We start from the raw sequence: 14,428 nt of genomic DNA on the forward strand, positions 1-14,428 counted from the left end.
GAGGGAAAGGTCAAAGAGACACTAAGAGTCAGTGTAGCATTTTAAATGCCCCATTTTTCTGCGCCGAAGTATCGCCGCTGATGAATGGTGCAAGCAGCCGCACACTGGCTGAGCAGCACCGGGAGGAGCTCACATGTTCCTCTTATTGTCAGGTCAAAACAGTGGGTAATTTTAGAACTACTCCCTGAAAGAGGCATTTAAAATAGACAGCTGAATGACAGGGATCTGGAGCAGTGGGTGAGACTGCAGAAATTCTGATTACCAAGCGTCTGGAATTGAATGCTCTACTAGCGAGAGATTAACCCAAATATTAGTTAGGCAGGTTTTCTAAGCACGGAGCTTCGGAAAGTCTATGGCCGCCCACACAGCCATATGCTGCGATCCTATCAGACGTTCCCGATGCAAGCTGCCTGATTTTTCAGTTTGATCTTCCCCTCATCATGACGGATTTGTCACCTGTCGTGGTACCGGGGAAGCTGTGGCACCACTGTTGGCAGCCTAGAGCTCAACACGGAAACAAGTGCAAAGACTCCCGCACAAGAGGATATAGAACAGAGACCGTGCAAGAGGATATACAGCAGATTTAAGCCACTTTTGTGCAAACGCTGACCTGTCAGCATTGTTTCTGGGACGGTTTTAGGGCTGAGAACATCTTTTTTGGGTTAAACAGGGGAGAGGGAGCTCTAGTTCACTTGTAAAGTCAGCATTGTAACAGCTGAGGTGGGGGGGAGGAAAGCGGTGAGAAAGATGTCATACCCACCAAGTCGAAGTGGGTAGCCAAACAGTATTACTACCCTTTTAAAAAAGGGGAAAAAAAAGGGTTTTAAAGTTCTAAAACATATGGCTAACAGCAAGAATCACAGCTAGGCAGAGTAAGGCTGAGAAGAAAGGACAACTCCCTACTTCTCCAGCCTTAAAATGTCCTCTAAAACATTGCATGTTGAGTTTTAAAAAGCTCCCAGTAGAATTAACCCCCTACTTTCAAAAGTTTTATGAAATACACACATTTTGTATTAATATTATGACAGTACCTGGAGCCATACAGGGCTGAAGCCTGCTACCAATGCGCTACAAGTCAAGTCTGTATTTTCACAGGTGAAAATGTCAAACATTACAAAAACTACTTTTACTTACTCTGAACTTTTCCAGAGAGTGGGGGATACAGGAAGAAATAATACAAGGCAGACAAGACCCTTTTAAACGCATTAAGCATGCTCACTGAGATCAGCAGCCACAGGTCTTGGAATCATCATTAAAAAAAACAGATTTTTCAATAATAGCAGTAAGAAGGGAAACAACGCACATGCCATCAGTGTCAGTTGAGAATTACTCACGCTGATGAGGTTCAGGGATAATTTCGGTATTAGAAAGCAATCATGTCAAATTTGTACCGGTTTAATTCCATTACCAAAGCAGTATTAAATTTGGTCCAACTTGTCGAGAGCTGGCACATCCACCTATGACAGAACTCGGATATGACAGTAATAGCATGAATGCATGAAAAGAAGCCGTTCAAGAAGGTACCTGGATATTTACAGAGCAGTTACGCACAGCCTGAAATTCTCAGAATTAAATAGTACAGGAAGAGTTATGAGAACTTCATCAGTTTCACTGCTGCTGATTAGAGAAACATGAACTTAAAAACCCCTAGCAAACCACCATCGTTTCACCACTCAGGTCACAGAAGAGATGACTAACGCAACATGGCCAAGCATCCCATACACTTGTCAACTTTTTTTTTTTTAATTATTCTGTGTGCAGCTTCTCCTTTCGCATGAAATCAGAAGCACAGTGCTTAGTCCAAAGTGCACGTATAACACAAAAACAAAAGTCTTTAAGGCTCAAAGACCTAGTCTCACTTATACTTTCAGTCTTATTTTAAAAGACGATGAGAAAGATGACTTCAGTAAATTGCGGTTCCTTTATTGCAACAACTAATTTGCTAAGAAGTTTTCTTCGGTCTACATCACATCAAAGTAAGCTCTAGAAAAAGGACTGGTGAAGAACAAAAAACTCCAGCCTCGGCTGTGTCCGTGCAATTAAAAAGTTACAGCCAAGCCGTGTAAGATGTTCTCCGAGTAATGTCTCCGCAGAGGCAGAAAGCATGTATTTTTGCATGCTAAGCACCATCTGCAAGCAATAAGCTTCCCTATCTTCCCCTGGCCTCCAGGAACGTGAATAATAACCTTTCACACAGAATATACACAGCTAGGGAGGGGAAGATAAGCCTGGCGTACTTGTGTTTACTCCACCAAATCCTGCACAATCCTTGCAGAGTTCTTAGGAAAAGCCTCCCTGGGAAACCTGTCTCGCTTCTCCTTGCGCACGTCCCGGCTTCATCTCTCTTTTCTGACACACTGAAACAAATAAAGGTTTCGGTATGAAACAAAAGCTGTAACAAGCCACAGGAAGACAGGAGAGCCCCAGGATCTCCAGCCGTGATGTCAGCACAACCCTTCCAAGCAGCACGGGCAGGAGGACCGCTCAGCACAGCATCGGGGGAAAAGAGCTGCCCTTTGCACTGCCCTTCTTCTGAGCCAGCGATGCCAGAGAAGCACGTGCTTAGAGTCAGCAGGTACCCCGTAATCTGGGTGGCCAACACAAGTCAGCTCTGCCTACCAGAAGTACCAACGTGCCCTCCAAGAGCACATCAGCTGGGAGTATAAAGTGAGACGGGTTCCTGAAGAAGGCAAGACACCACGAGTTGGTGGCAGCGGTAGACAGAACCCGTTAATCCCCGAGGAGCACGATGCCCGTGAGAAGGTTCAGCAGATACGATGCACTGACGGGTCCTGTGCTAAAGCCGCACGGAGAAGGAGAGGTTTAGCTGCTCTTGTGCCCTCCCCACCAACAGGAAATTAAAGTGGTATTAACGAATCCTCTTGAGCTCTTAGATGAAGGAGAGATCCTTTTATGAAAATCTTTTTATAGATGGCTTCAGGACTCAAAAGCATCTCCTCAAAATAGAGGTCTGGAATTGAGGCTGTTGTAAATACAATAAAAAATAGGAGAGCCGCTTCAGCGTGCAAATCCACTTCTAAAGCAAAAGCATCTCAATATTTTCACTTTTTTCCCCTCCAGTGGGACCTTGGGTCTTATATACTACTATGGCTGTGACTGAGAAATACTCAGGCCAATATATTTGAACTTTAGAAACTGCTAAAAACAATTAAGTTGCAGGTCAGATAATTCATTTCATTGCCATTGTTAGCAGGCACGATTCAACCTTCCTCAAGTCCTAGCCCGCTTTATTCCAAGTTTTGCTGAGCCACCCTTCAGGTACTAGGTACTCAAGTACTAAGCCACTAAGATAATGAAACCTCTTATATATAAAAAGAAATGTACGAATCCTTGTTCTGAACCGAGCTTGCACACTTTTCAATATTCCTTAACAAGTGTTTCATCTCTAGTGAGGTATCTGCTTTTCATCGCCGCAACAGTTACCATGAGCAAGCTGATCCAGCACTGCTATTTAAGCTTCACTGTTTTAGATAGATGCAGAACTGCAAAATACCAGCCACCACAAAGGGGTTAAAAATCCACACTGCTGACATACGCCATGTCTTTCACTTAAAACGCAAACCAGTGGCCACCAAAACCATGTTAAGACTATTTAAAAATGAAAGAATTAAGTGACTTAATGCCTTGTTAATCAGTCTGCGCTCGGCATTTAAACCTTGTCAGGGCAAGAGCATTGAGGTCAAGTCAAAAAAGCAGCACGCAGGAGCGACAGATGGCAAAAAAAAGGCTTCCTACAGCCGTGTCTAATGACAAAGGAGTACCACTGCTGCAGGAACAGATCATCGCTCCTTGCAGGGACAAGACCACTAGATTAAACATCAGTGCAGAGAGTCTTTAAGGACTATGGACACGACGCATAGTTACAGTGTGAAATGATGGTAATTTTAAAGGCCTTATCTATTTAATGATTAGGTGCTGGTTTTGACGGAATTTCAAGTCGGAAGAAATTTAAAGAAATTTAAGTTGAATCCTCAAAGCTGCTTACCGAAGTGATATTCTGCACCAGCACTACATGTGTAGCTTGGACACAAAATATACCTGATGCTCCAATATGCTCTCACAGGAGCCTGAAGTCGATATAAATTCACGCTTAGCTTATTGAACACTTAAGTGTACACACAGGAAAGGTTTTGAAGCTGTAGGAAGCAGTCATCTCTCCCACAATGTCCTCACTTTAAAAATAGTAACCCACAGCCTTCCCCACAAACTGAGGAGTAACTCCAAGAGGAGTCCTCCTAGAATTTATCTCAGCCTGCTTTCTGCAAGCAATCACGTTAGTTGATTTAGTGTAAGTTTAGTGTGAGCTTTTGTTGGATCTACCTTTCATTTTAAAGGCCAGTATGAGCATCTAGTGCTATGAAGCAGCTCTTTAAGACATCAACTCTTTAAGACATCTTAAGGTGAAGACTTTATCACTTTTCTTTCACCCTTCAATGTGTCTCCCACAACACACAGTATCATCTCCAAAACTCTTCTTCAGTGTAAAAACAAAATACACCATAGTATTACTCAACAACAGATCCCTTTGTAACCCGCTATATACATATCAGTGTACATTCCCACACACATCCCTGAATAATATTCATGGATTAAAAATGGACTGTTTTGTTCTGTAGACAAGAGCATACAATTTTACATAAAACACTACAGGTATATATTTAGTCCCTTTACCTGTATGAATATTTTAATTTGGCAAAAGTGAACTCATCACTAAAGCTGTCACAAACAGCGCGGTAGGGAAAAATATGTATTAACACTTGTAAATATTTAGCTAAAAATCTATCTTTAAAGGAGTAAGAAAGTACTACTAACAGTCAAAAATAAGGTCAGCAGGATGAACAGTCAAACTAGGTAACAAGGGGACAGGGCTTATAAGCAGAAGATCTTCACTAACAAAGCTCCAGAATATTCACTAACTATTCCTTTTACAGAAGCTCAGCTATGGGGAAAAATGAAAAATCCCCAATCTTTGAAGATACTTACTCTTAGTCACATTAAAAAGAAATGTTCTATCTTATTTTACTTTATATTATACCTCTCTAACACCACCTTAATGGGATTTTTTCTTAATGAAACCCCTGCATGACAGCCTGCCATACCATCTGACCCAAGCCAGAACTGTGAGGGAACAATTTTCAACTCTAGGTACAAGGAAAGGCAAGCTTAGGTGGTGAGCAGATAAAAACCCTTGCATTATAAACCACGTAATTAAATATTTGTGATGAAACAACATCCATAGGACTCATTTATTAAGCAAGGCCTCCTCCTTTTTGGCATCAAGTAAAAAAGGGAAAAATGACATCCTACAGTACTTCACGCAGACTAAGTATAACTGTAGATTTGAGGGGGAGAGGTGGGAACAGCATCCACAATACATCATAGTCACTAATTCTGAGGAAAAAGGTAAATTCCTGAATTTTGAGATACGTTGAGGGTTGTTTTTTTTTTAGTATCACAATTACTGTATAAGTTAGATCATTGATCATACTGAAAACGATTAACTTTCTAGAGTTATCCAGTCACTGAGGATTCACTGAGAAGTGTGGGGAGTTTAGCAGGTAGAGAAAAACCTCTTCATTAGGAATGAGGAATGGCAAAAGAAACTGGGGACTGAGGCAGTTTTATTTTAATTCCTTTTAGCTAGAGCTGAAGAAAGTTCCTTCAGGCCAGAAGACAACTCGCAGACAGCCAGTCACTACACCATCTACTCCAGTGCAGTCACCTAAAGAGTTTTTCCAAGGAGTGTCCTGAGGATAACCGAGCATCACATGTCAGTCAAACTGGGGAGACTACTCACTGAACCAAGGCCTGGCACATGTGTGGCTCTCAAGCATCTTCAATTTACAATTCTGTACTCTATGCAAAGAAACGTGCAAACTGAACAAATACAAACAGCTTGTCAAGTCACAACATCCTGCATCTATTTCAGCATTTATAAAGAAGTTCTGCTCTCTACCTTAAAGTGCACCACACTGCAGAGTAAGGCTGATTTTGAAGCAGCAGGCACTCCGCGAGGGGAAAAATCAGATGGCAGTTCAGGGGAACGAAATGTGGCAATACAAACCATTCCCTGCTTAAGTGTACAAGCAAGTGGAGATCCTAGATTTATCTCACTGATCTACATATGGTGTTGAAGCTCTTAAGAAAATGTTTAACTTTAAGCAAAGTCATAAGGAATGGGCAGGAGCACAGCCCTCCTATCATTATTATGTCGCCACCAGGTTTAGAATGAAAAAAGTCTCTTAAGGAGACAAAGTTAATCTGAAGCGGTAACTTGAGTCCAACTACAGGCAGGAATCTGGGTGTTACGATTACCTGGAAAGACAAACAACAGGCCCTGCAGCTGCAGAACTGCCACGCTGGAAGCACAAGGGGATACTCGAGTCCTCCAAGCAGTTTTCTCCAAAAACACAACAGGGGGATTGATACAGGGAGGAAGTTTGTTTCCTTGATTTTTTTTTTGAGCATTTATTCTCCGGACAAGTGTAGTACTACTGTTCATCATTCCTATTTGCAGAATTGATTTAATAAGAATAGAAACAACAATTCTCAACTAGTTAAAGGAAGTAATTCAACACTTGTTTAGAGTACCCTTAATGAGGGGGATAGATGGAAAAGGTCTGCCAAGTGCAAATATAGAAGACAGCTAAAAATAATTACATTAAATTTAGCATTAACATAGAACATACTTAAAAGGTATCATTAATATAAACATAAAATGAATAGAAGTGTCAGGACAGAACGCAGCTCGTGGAACACTCCTCAGTACACTACAAAAAAGCATTGTTCCCCAAAATACTCGAAAACTAGTACAAGTTTGTTCTATGAGAGTCTTCATTCTTACGTCCCTATTAAATTTTTTAACCTATTTCTAATCCCAACCAGATCCAACAGAGGGCTACAGCTTCCAAAGTTAACGTAAATTCTTAAAAAGTTGCATAAGTCCAGAAGCCCTCTCAACTTGTGCCTACTTTCTCCTTAAAAAAACGCAGCATTGACTCTATAGTTTTAGACACCATTAGGTCACAAACAGTCAGTGACAAAGGCGTAATGAAGCTGCAAATCAGAGCTCACACTTTAGACACCACAAAACCTAACCACAGAAGCAACAGAGTCACAGGAACCCAGGCTTTGCTAGTTTCAAGCTTTTTTTCCCCCCCTGCCCTCCTGTAAGCAACAACTGCTGCAAGTTATTTTCTGCCTGACAAGGGAGAGCTCCTACAGTAGTTGATTGCATATTTAAATTCCTGTGCTATTCCACTACCCAGCTTAGCCAAAACTTCTCTGAAATGACCCAGAAGCATCCCGTCCTTACACAGAAGCTTATGCTGAAGTTACCTGTTCATTTGTTCTCATGCACTTCAACCTGGTTTCATCTCTTTTACACATTCAAAAAAGATTTTGCAAATTAATTTCTCCTGCTTTCTCATCTAATGCAAAGTACTACCACAAATCAGGAAGACATTTTAAAAGGTGTTTCAAGTTTCACTGTTCTGTGAAGTTCTACCCAAAAGAGCAGCAGCAGGTGTGTAAAAACCCCCATTAATCACTTCAGGGGATGTTTTCAACTCAGGGCTCACATGAGTTCAATGTAACTTCCAGCTTCTTAGAGATTTGTATTTTTGTATTTCACATTCAAATGCCACTTCACTTTTTTTTTTTCCACACTCAACTGTGCTTCCTAACCTTTCACAATACCCTCCCCTCCCTGGTCAATGCCAGGGTAGATAACTGCGTGACAGCACAAGCAATGAGAGCAGAATTCGACTGCTACCTCAAGGAGCTGGGATTTCCTGACTGTATGCCTTAAGCCTTCCCCTGTCCATAGGGAATTAAGCTTCGGAAAAATAGGCGATCTCTAATCTGTCAGTAATTTCTGTAAAATTACACCTCCAGAGAGCCTTCCCATTCTTTCTGTAGCCCATGCAACAAGTCCATAACAGTGTATTTTACTTTGCATTTTTAAAAAAATTCCTACCCACAAGAAGCTAAATGTTTGCAAACTTCTACCGCCTAGACAGTCAAATCAATTTTAATCAGGGTAACATCCTGAAAAAGTTCAAAAATACTAAGTAATCTTCTGTAGTTTATATCAGCATTGAAGCCATAAGAAAAAAAGCCACCCTGAGTCACATACCTCTCTAGCCATTTGTACAAACTTTTACAATCAACTGGAATAAATAAAATTATTTCTCCCCATAAAGGTAATACCCATTTGAACATGACAGATTTCTTCATTTACTATTCTGTAACAGAAGGCCCAAACCCACATACTTTCCTGATATCTGCTTGGTACTCAGGAAGAGCAGAAACATCAGTTTCCTTCTCTCGTGAGAGAGGAACAGCCACCCACTTATTAGAGTGGAACACAGAAATGAAACAATACAGGACAGTTTGACAGAACACTAATTTCATATTTCACTCAAAAAAAAGCGTTGGTAGTGATGCGGAAAGTATCACTGCCAGTAGTGAAAGAAACCAACTTAATATTGTCTTCAACACTTTTTTTTTTTAAATAGTTGATGTTTAATGCCTTCAATGCCATTTAGACAATCCAGCTTCTTAAGCAGCCAAACCCAGTAATCCCTGAAACAACCCGTCAACTCACCTCACTTTGTTGATAACAACCTGAATCATTTATGGGCCTGGCTTAGGAGCTGTGCAGCTGCCAATTCTTCATAAAGTCCATGCAAGAAACAAAACTGGAACAGTTCACCTGTTTGTTAGCACTGCTGTTCAGAGAACACCTTTCTCCAATTTTAAAAAAGCCCTTTTTTCAGTTAACCCCCAAATCACACACATTCTTTCAGGAATCAGTAACGTGTTTGGCTAATCAAGGTATCTATCTCCTTTCCTCAAGAAGAAAAAAAGCTAAAAAAAAAATATTTTCGTCATTTCTACTCAAATCCCAGTGCCCTGCAGACAGGGATAGAGAAGTGATATAGAGAACCTAACCCAACTTACAGTACACTACTGCTGATGGAACCAGTCTTTGACTTTCAGAAGTTCACCATAAACTGCTGATGGTTTTGTAACCCCCCCCCCCCCCCCTTCACTGTAAAAGTGAGGACAAACACCCCTGAATCTATACTGCTTATTCTCATTTTGTTTATAGAAGGACCACACTTTTGGTGCTTCCTTTAAAAAAAAAAAACTCTGAACTGACAAAGCATCTCATCTCACAAAAAAATAGGTTTAAAAAACAGTTAGTTCTGGCAGACGTAGTATTTAGCACTGTTTTCCCTGGAATTTCTCAAACTTTACAGAAGGCTCCATCATCTTCAAAACATCCCATAACAGAGAAAGTTGCAACATAAGCCACAAAGGGTGGAGAGGTGTGAAGAAAGCAAATCTTTCAGGTTAAACAAGATAGCTTTTCTTGGACAGGAGAAAAGATGTCAGCAGCCAGGATTTTATTGACTGGGTATGAAACAGGAGGGGCTGGCATCTGGTAAAGGAGATGTAAAGAACTACATGCAGTGAGTTACGTAGCTCTAATGCTCACGGAATCTTAAAGAGAGCAGAAAGGAAAAACAGGAGCAAGTTTATCTTGTGAAATTGTTAGTATTTGGGATTCAAAACCTAAAATCATACCATGCTTTTCCATGTTTCCTGACATTCTGGAGACAATCAGAAGAGAGTCACTCAATACTCATACAATTAAGTTAAGTACAATATAAACAGGAAGAAAATGGTTTTACACATCTTTATTATTTAATAACACAAAGGTAGGAGTTATTGCTCTAAAGGCGTATCAAGAATCCAGGATCCCAGCTGCAAAACCCAGAGCACGATAATGATACGCTAACAATGCTGATACACAAGTATCAAAACACTGACTTTATAAAAGCAACAGTCTTTTGTCTTTTTTTTTTAATTGTTACTACAGAGAGGAGGGGGACAAGTGAAGTCATTTTAGGTCTCCCAAGAGACAGCAACTGAGACAATAACATTAGAAAGTTCTCAGTGCCCCTGTTATTTCACCGTAAGCATTTCGTGTTCACAAGTATTTCATGGTCTTAAATTTACCTTACTCTACAGAACACAGTGACCAAGAACTGTGGCTGAGGTAAGTGTACCTATTAGGGAAGGCACAAAACATCATCAGACCTTAAACAGACCACAAGTTAGAAAAGCACAGGTATTTTCAACTAAAAGCACCGCTGGCAGAGATCTCAAGCCACAGATGTTAGTATTTATTTCTAAGACTCACAGATCTTCCGCTTCTAACTTCCAGATTACTCCTGTTATGCACACAATTCATGTCCAAAGGTCTGTACCTGTAACAACTACTCAGAGTCACCATACACATATGCACACGTTTCCACATTTTTTTTTAAATTAAAAACCATTGAATTTGATACATTAAACTGATTTCTTTAAACTTTAAAGTGCAGAAGTGTGACTGTGGTTGCATAGTTTAACACATGCATCAGTTTTCTAAAAATATCACATCATAAATTTAGCATTTTACTTGATAACCACAGAAGAAGCAAGACAAAGTAGTCTGATATTCATGGCAAAAAAGTTGTAAAGCCATCCACCAGAGCCAAATTTCAAGAAGTCCAATGAAAATGGCTCACTACATAAGTATGCACTTAAACAGCACCATCTGAACAATTATTTTTAGAATGTACCAAGACTGCAATGCATTCCAGCATAATAAGAAGTCACAACTGCCATGAAGCAGTAGCCTCGGGGCTACATTAAGACAGTTCAACAATTTAAATATGCTGGTGAATTTAATGAAAGTTCTAGGCATTAGTTAAAAACAATGTTTTCATGGTGACTGATTTCAGAAATTAACTGGATTCAAGCACGAGCGTCTACTTTCCTCCAAGTGCCAGAAGCAGAAAACAGGAAAATCAGAGTGCTCTTTACCTACTGCCAGAGGGTCCGGTCCACCCTCCTGCCACCCCTTCTCACACACAGCTTCAGAGCAAAGCTTCCCCCTCTCCTAATCTGAACATTAAAAGTCACTCTTATTGTTCAAAAGTCATTTCCTATAGTGAAAAGAACAGAAGTACATGGGCATGCGTGTGTTTGTCACTCCTGCCAAACATAAGGTTTTTATTTGAGATCCTGCAAGACATTTAATTTAAGTTCGACTGCAGAATCCCCTTAGGGGAAGACAATTAGAGCTTTCTGCTTTCTAACAAATAACTTTTCAATCCTCAAATAATTTTTAAAGAAAAATATGTTTTTCTACTTCCACAGCTCTCAGCACTTCCAATATACCTTTTATCTACAGAAAACCATAGGAAACCTCAAAAGATGCAGTACTTTTCACAATGCCATTGACATTTTTGGCTTTTTTTTTTTTTTAAACAAAATTGAAGAGGTGGAAAGCCTAATTAAATGTCATTTCCATAAGAATCTTCATTATGCGCTTTATCATCATTTAAACGGGCTATAAGTAGAAGAGGCTTTACAAATGTATCAGTCCGAACCACAGCAGAACCCTGTTTCACAGATTTCACGTGGCATCTCCCACACAGGGGTCAGCAAGATCTGATCACATTGTTAGACCTGTTAACTCTTAAACTTGGATTTATTGATTTCATCTTCATTAGATAGCAAGGTGCCAGGTTTAGTTGTTTTATAAAAAAAAACAAAAAAAACAGCTTTATGACATTGTAACAACAGGACCATGGGAGGCCAAACAAGTTTCCTAAGGAATCCCCTGTTAGAAGTAATTCTCTGCCTATGCTTCCATATCTAGGGTGGCTCTGTGTGATGTAAAAGGAGTCATTTCTTTCCCAATCCCATTTTTGCCAGCAGATCCTGCTTAAGGAAGGCCAAGATCCAAACCCAGTCATCTTCCAGCAACATAAATGGTTCTTAAGATCTTCTGCTGAAGTCTTGTGACGCAGTATAAAGGTTAGAAGGTGTCCTGAAGCGATTTGGAGGGAATGAAGAGGGAGAGAAGAGTCACAAGATGCACCAAAAGTAATAATGCACGTAACATAGTTCCAAATGACTTCACTCAGCATCAAAGAGGAACTGGTAAAATCTCCTTAGAATTATATTGCCACTTTTCAGGTGACACCTTTTGCTAAAAAAATCTAAAGGAAATTGGGAATAAATTTCCCGTGTCAGCAGTGACATAGCTGGAGAAAAAGAAAGGTCTGACTTTGGGCTACTGATGTTTGCACGGAAGAGGCTGTTGCTCTGCACAGCGTGAAGCAAGGAAGGCAGAATTTACCTGAACTGATTGGACTGATAGCCCATATCTGGGCCTTAGGAACTGCTGATTGAGTGGCTTAGCAGCACATCCCCTTCCTTTCTCAGAGCATTCCAGTCAGTTTCCTTCACATGGAGAAAGAAACAGGACAAACCCAGCAGCCACAGACTCCTCTGAAGGAAGAACATATTTACACGTTTAGAACTGGGGAACACTGTCACTGCTGGGAACCAAGGAGGATTTCAAACCCACCTGGTCGCCTCTACCTTTACTGCACATCCAAAGCTAACTAACATTGGTGTAAAGAGACAGGGAGGAGATGAAAATGATGTGGCTATGGGCCTTGTACAATCAATCACTGGCTTTACCTAGGCCCTAGCCACCAAATTCTACTTGACTTAGCTTCCTGTATAGAAGAGGGTCAGACGAAGAGTGCCATTAGAGCCTCAAAGAGCTCCAGTGCAAATGTGACCCCATGAACAGGAAGCTTATGCAGAGGTATAAAAACATTCTTTCCGAGTACCCAGGATATTTTTTCTCCTCTCTCTCTCCCCCACGTTTTTCGTTAAGCTGCTCACACTTTCTCTCTCTCAGCCTAGAGAAGTGGAAGACAACATCAACAAAAAAAAGCATAGAGAAACAGCATAAAGTCCATCCTTCACACCTGAGTGGATGGCGGTTCAAAGGGGCCCTACCTACCTGCAACCCTGTTGTTTGCTTCAAGAACTCTGTTTGCCCAAGGAAAAAGAGACGAGCAAATCCTGGAAGCAGATCCTTCCCCAAAGGAAGTTTCTTTCTGAGTCTGCAACCTGGAGCTTTTGCTTGAGACTCAGTCCTCTGAGCGGATTCTTTCTTCAAACTTTCACACTGGTTCTTTACTTTTGTGGGCAGCTGGAAAAAGAATGAAGCCGTAGGCTGAGGCAGGGACTCCATACTTCCAGGGTAGGGAGGCAGAAAGACTGGAGGGGAAGGAAAAGTGCTAGTTGGTAACTTCTTGGAAAATGATCTGCATTCCCTCATTTTCGGCCACACAGAGACATACACATAGTCACTGTAATAGGGGAGGATGACCAGAGATGAGTACTAGACATGCAGTTTTTTCATGCTCTGATGCAAAAAAAAAAAAAACCCAAGGTGTTGAACTGTGAACTTTCGAGACTGTTAAGACATCTACCAATAGATGAGATCAATAAGATGCTTTGTCCAGAAAGTTCTCTCAGTTTGTTACAAGGAGATGTAGGTGGGGAAAAGTGTGATTTTATTTCTGGGGGGAAAAAAAATCCAAATTTCTCCTCTGTTCACTCAAGAGAATTAAAAATGGCATCTATTGCAATGCAGTGAACAACTCCCCATGATCACAGACAGGAAGTCTCTTTAAGAAGAATTATACTTACCTGAATGTTTCCCTTACCAATGACTCCCTAACTCTTTACTTCCAGCTCCTCTGTAAAAGGCCTTATTCCAATCTCAAGTTCTCTATCCTTTTGCAAAATCAGATCGATCAAACACTGACAGCAGTTTAACTCTCCTGTCTCAACGTAGATACATTAGGATATAGCTGTGGAAAGCTGAGAAACTATCCAAGTTACTGACTGGGCTTCTGGATTTGTAGAATATTTCCTCTTTTTTTTTCTCCTGAGAATCTAGGAGTTGTTTTTTTTAACTTATTTTAATACAAACTATCAATGCACAAGAGCAGAAATTTTCCTCTTCAAGAATTCTGAAGACCGACAGACTCCAGTGAAGTTTTATCAGTAGCAAGGAGCCAGCATCCAACAGAACAGTACAGAATGGGACTTAAAGCACAATTATACATACAGTCGTGTACATGTTTACTGGCTATTACCCACTGCAGTAACTTCTGCACAACAGCAGCAGTCTGGTATTTGCATATGCGTAGCTGTTGATCCATATACCTCAGATGAGATGTTACCATTTTCTCAGCAGCGCTCTCAGGGCAGCAGGTAAAGCACAGTCCAAAAGTTAACCAAGAAGATGCATTTGATGCAATTTCTCCTATAATTAATTTGGGGGCAGTTTTGGTGGCTTTCTCCCTCCATTCTCTCCTTTAGACCCTACACCTAACAAAAGCACTTTGTATAGTTCGGTATCTTGAGTGTCCTTCAGTTATAAGCTTTCCCATCCTCACTTGATGCTGCTCCAGGTAACAGAGAGAAGCTGGAATGAAACCTAAGTTTCATCATTCAAACCACTGCAATAATA

The 14,428-nt window shown here is 40.7% G+C and overlaps 1 protein-coding gene across 7 annotated transcripts in view; it reads right to left on the reverse strand.

Annotated features, from left to right (window-relative positions):
- The window catches only part of TSC22D1 (TSC22 domain family member 1), an 87,689-nt gene that overhangs the window by 37,901 nt on the left and 35,360 nt on the right, over positions 1-14,428 (reverse strand). The window contains exons 6-7 of one of the 7 annotated variants that reach the window (XR_004779753.2): positions 12,905-13,164; positions 9,897-11,914 (exon numbers count right to left, since the gene is read on the reverse strand). The exons of 4 other annotated variants lie outside the window; for them this stretch is intronic. The gene's annotated coding sequence lies outside the window, so the exon portion shown is untranslated. Of the gene's footprint in view, positions 1-9,896; positions 13,165-14,428 lie in introns of those variants that run through there. 2 more of the 7 variants (XR_004779752.2, XR_004779754.2) reach the window with 2 other exon arrangements.

Source organism: Cygnus atratus, chromosome 1 (genome assembly GCF_013377495.2).
Source record: "Cygnus atratus isolate AKBS03 ecotype Queensland, Australia chromosome 1, CAtr_DNAZoo_HiC_assembly, whole genome shotgun sequence".
Classification (NCBI taxonomy): Eukaryota; Metazoa; Chordata; class Aves; order Anseriformes; family Anatidae; genus Cygnus; species Cygnus atratus.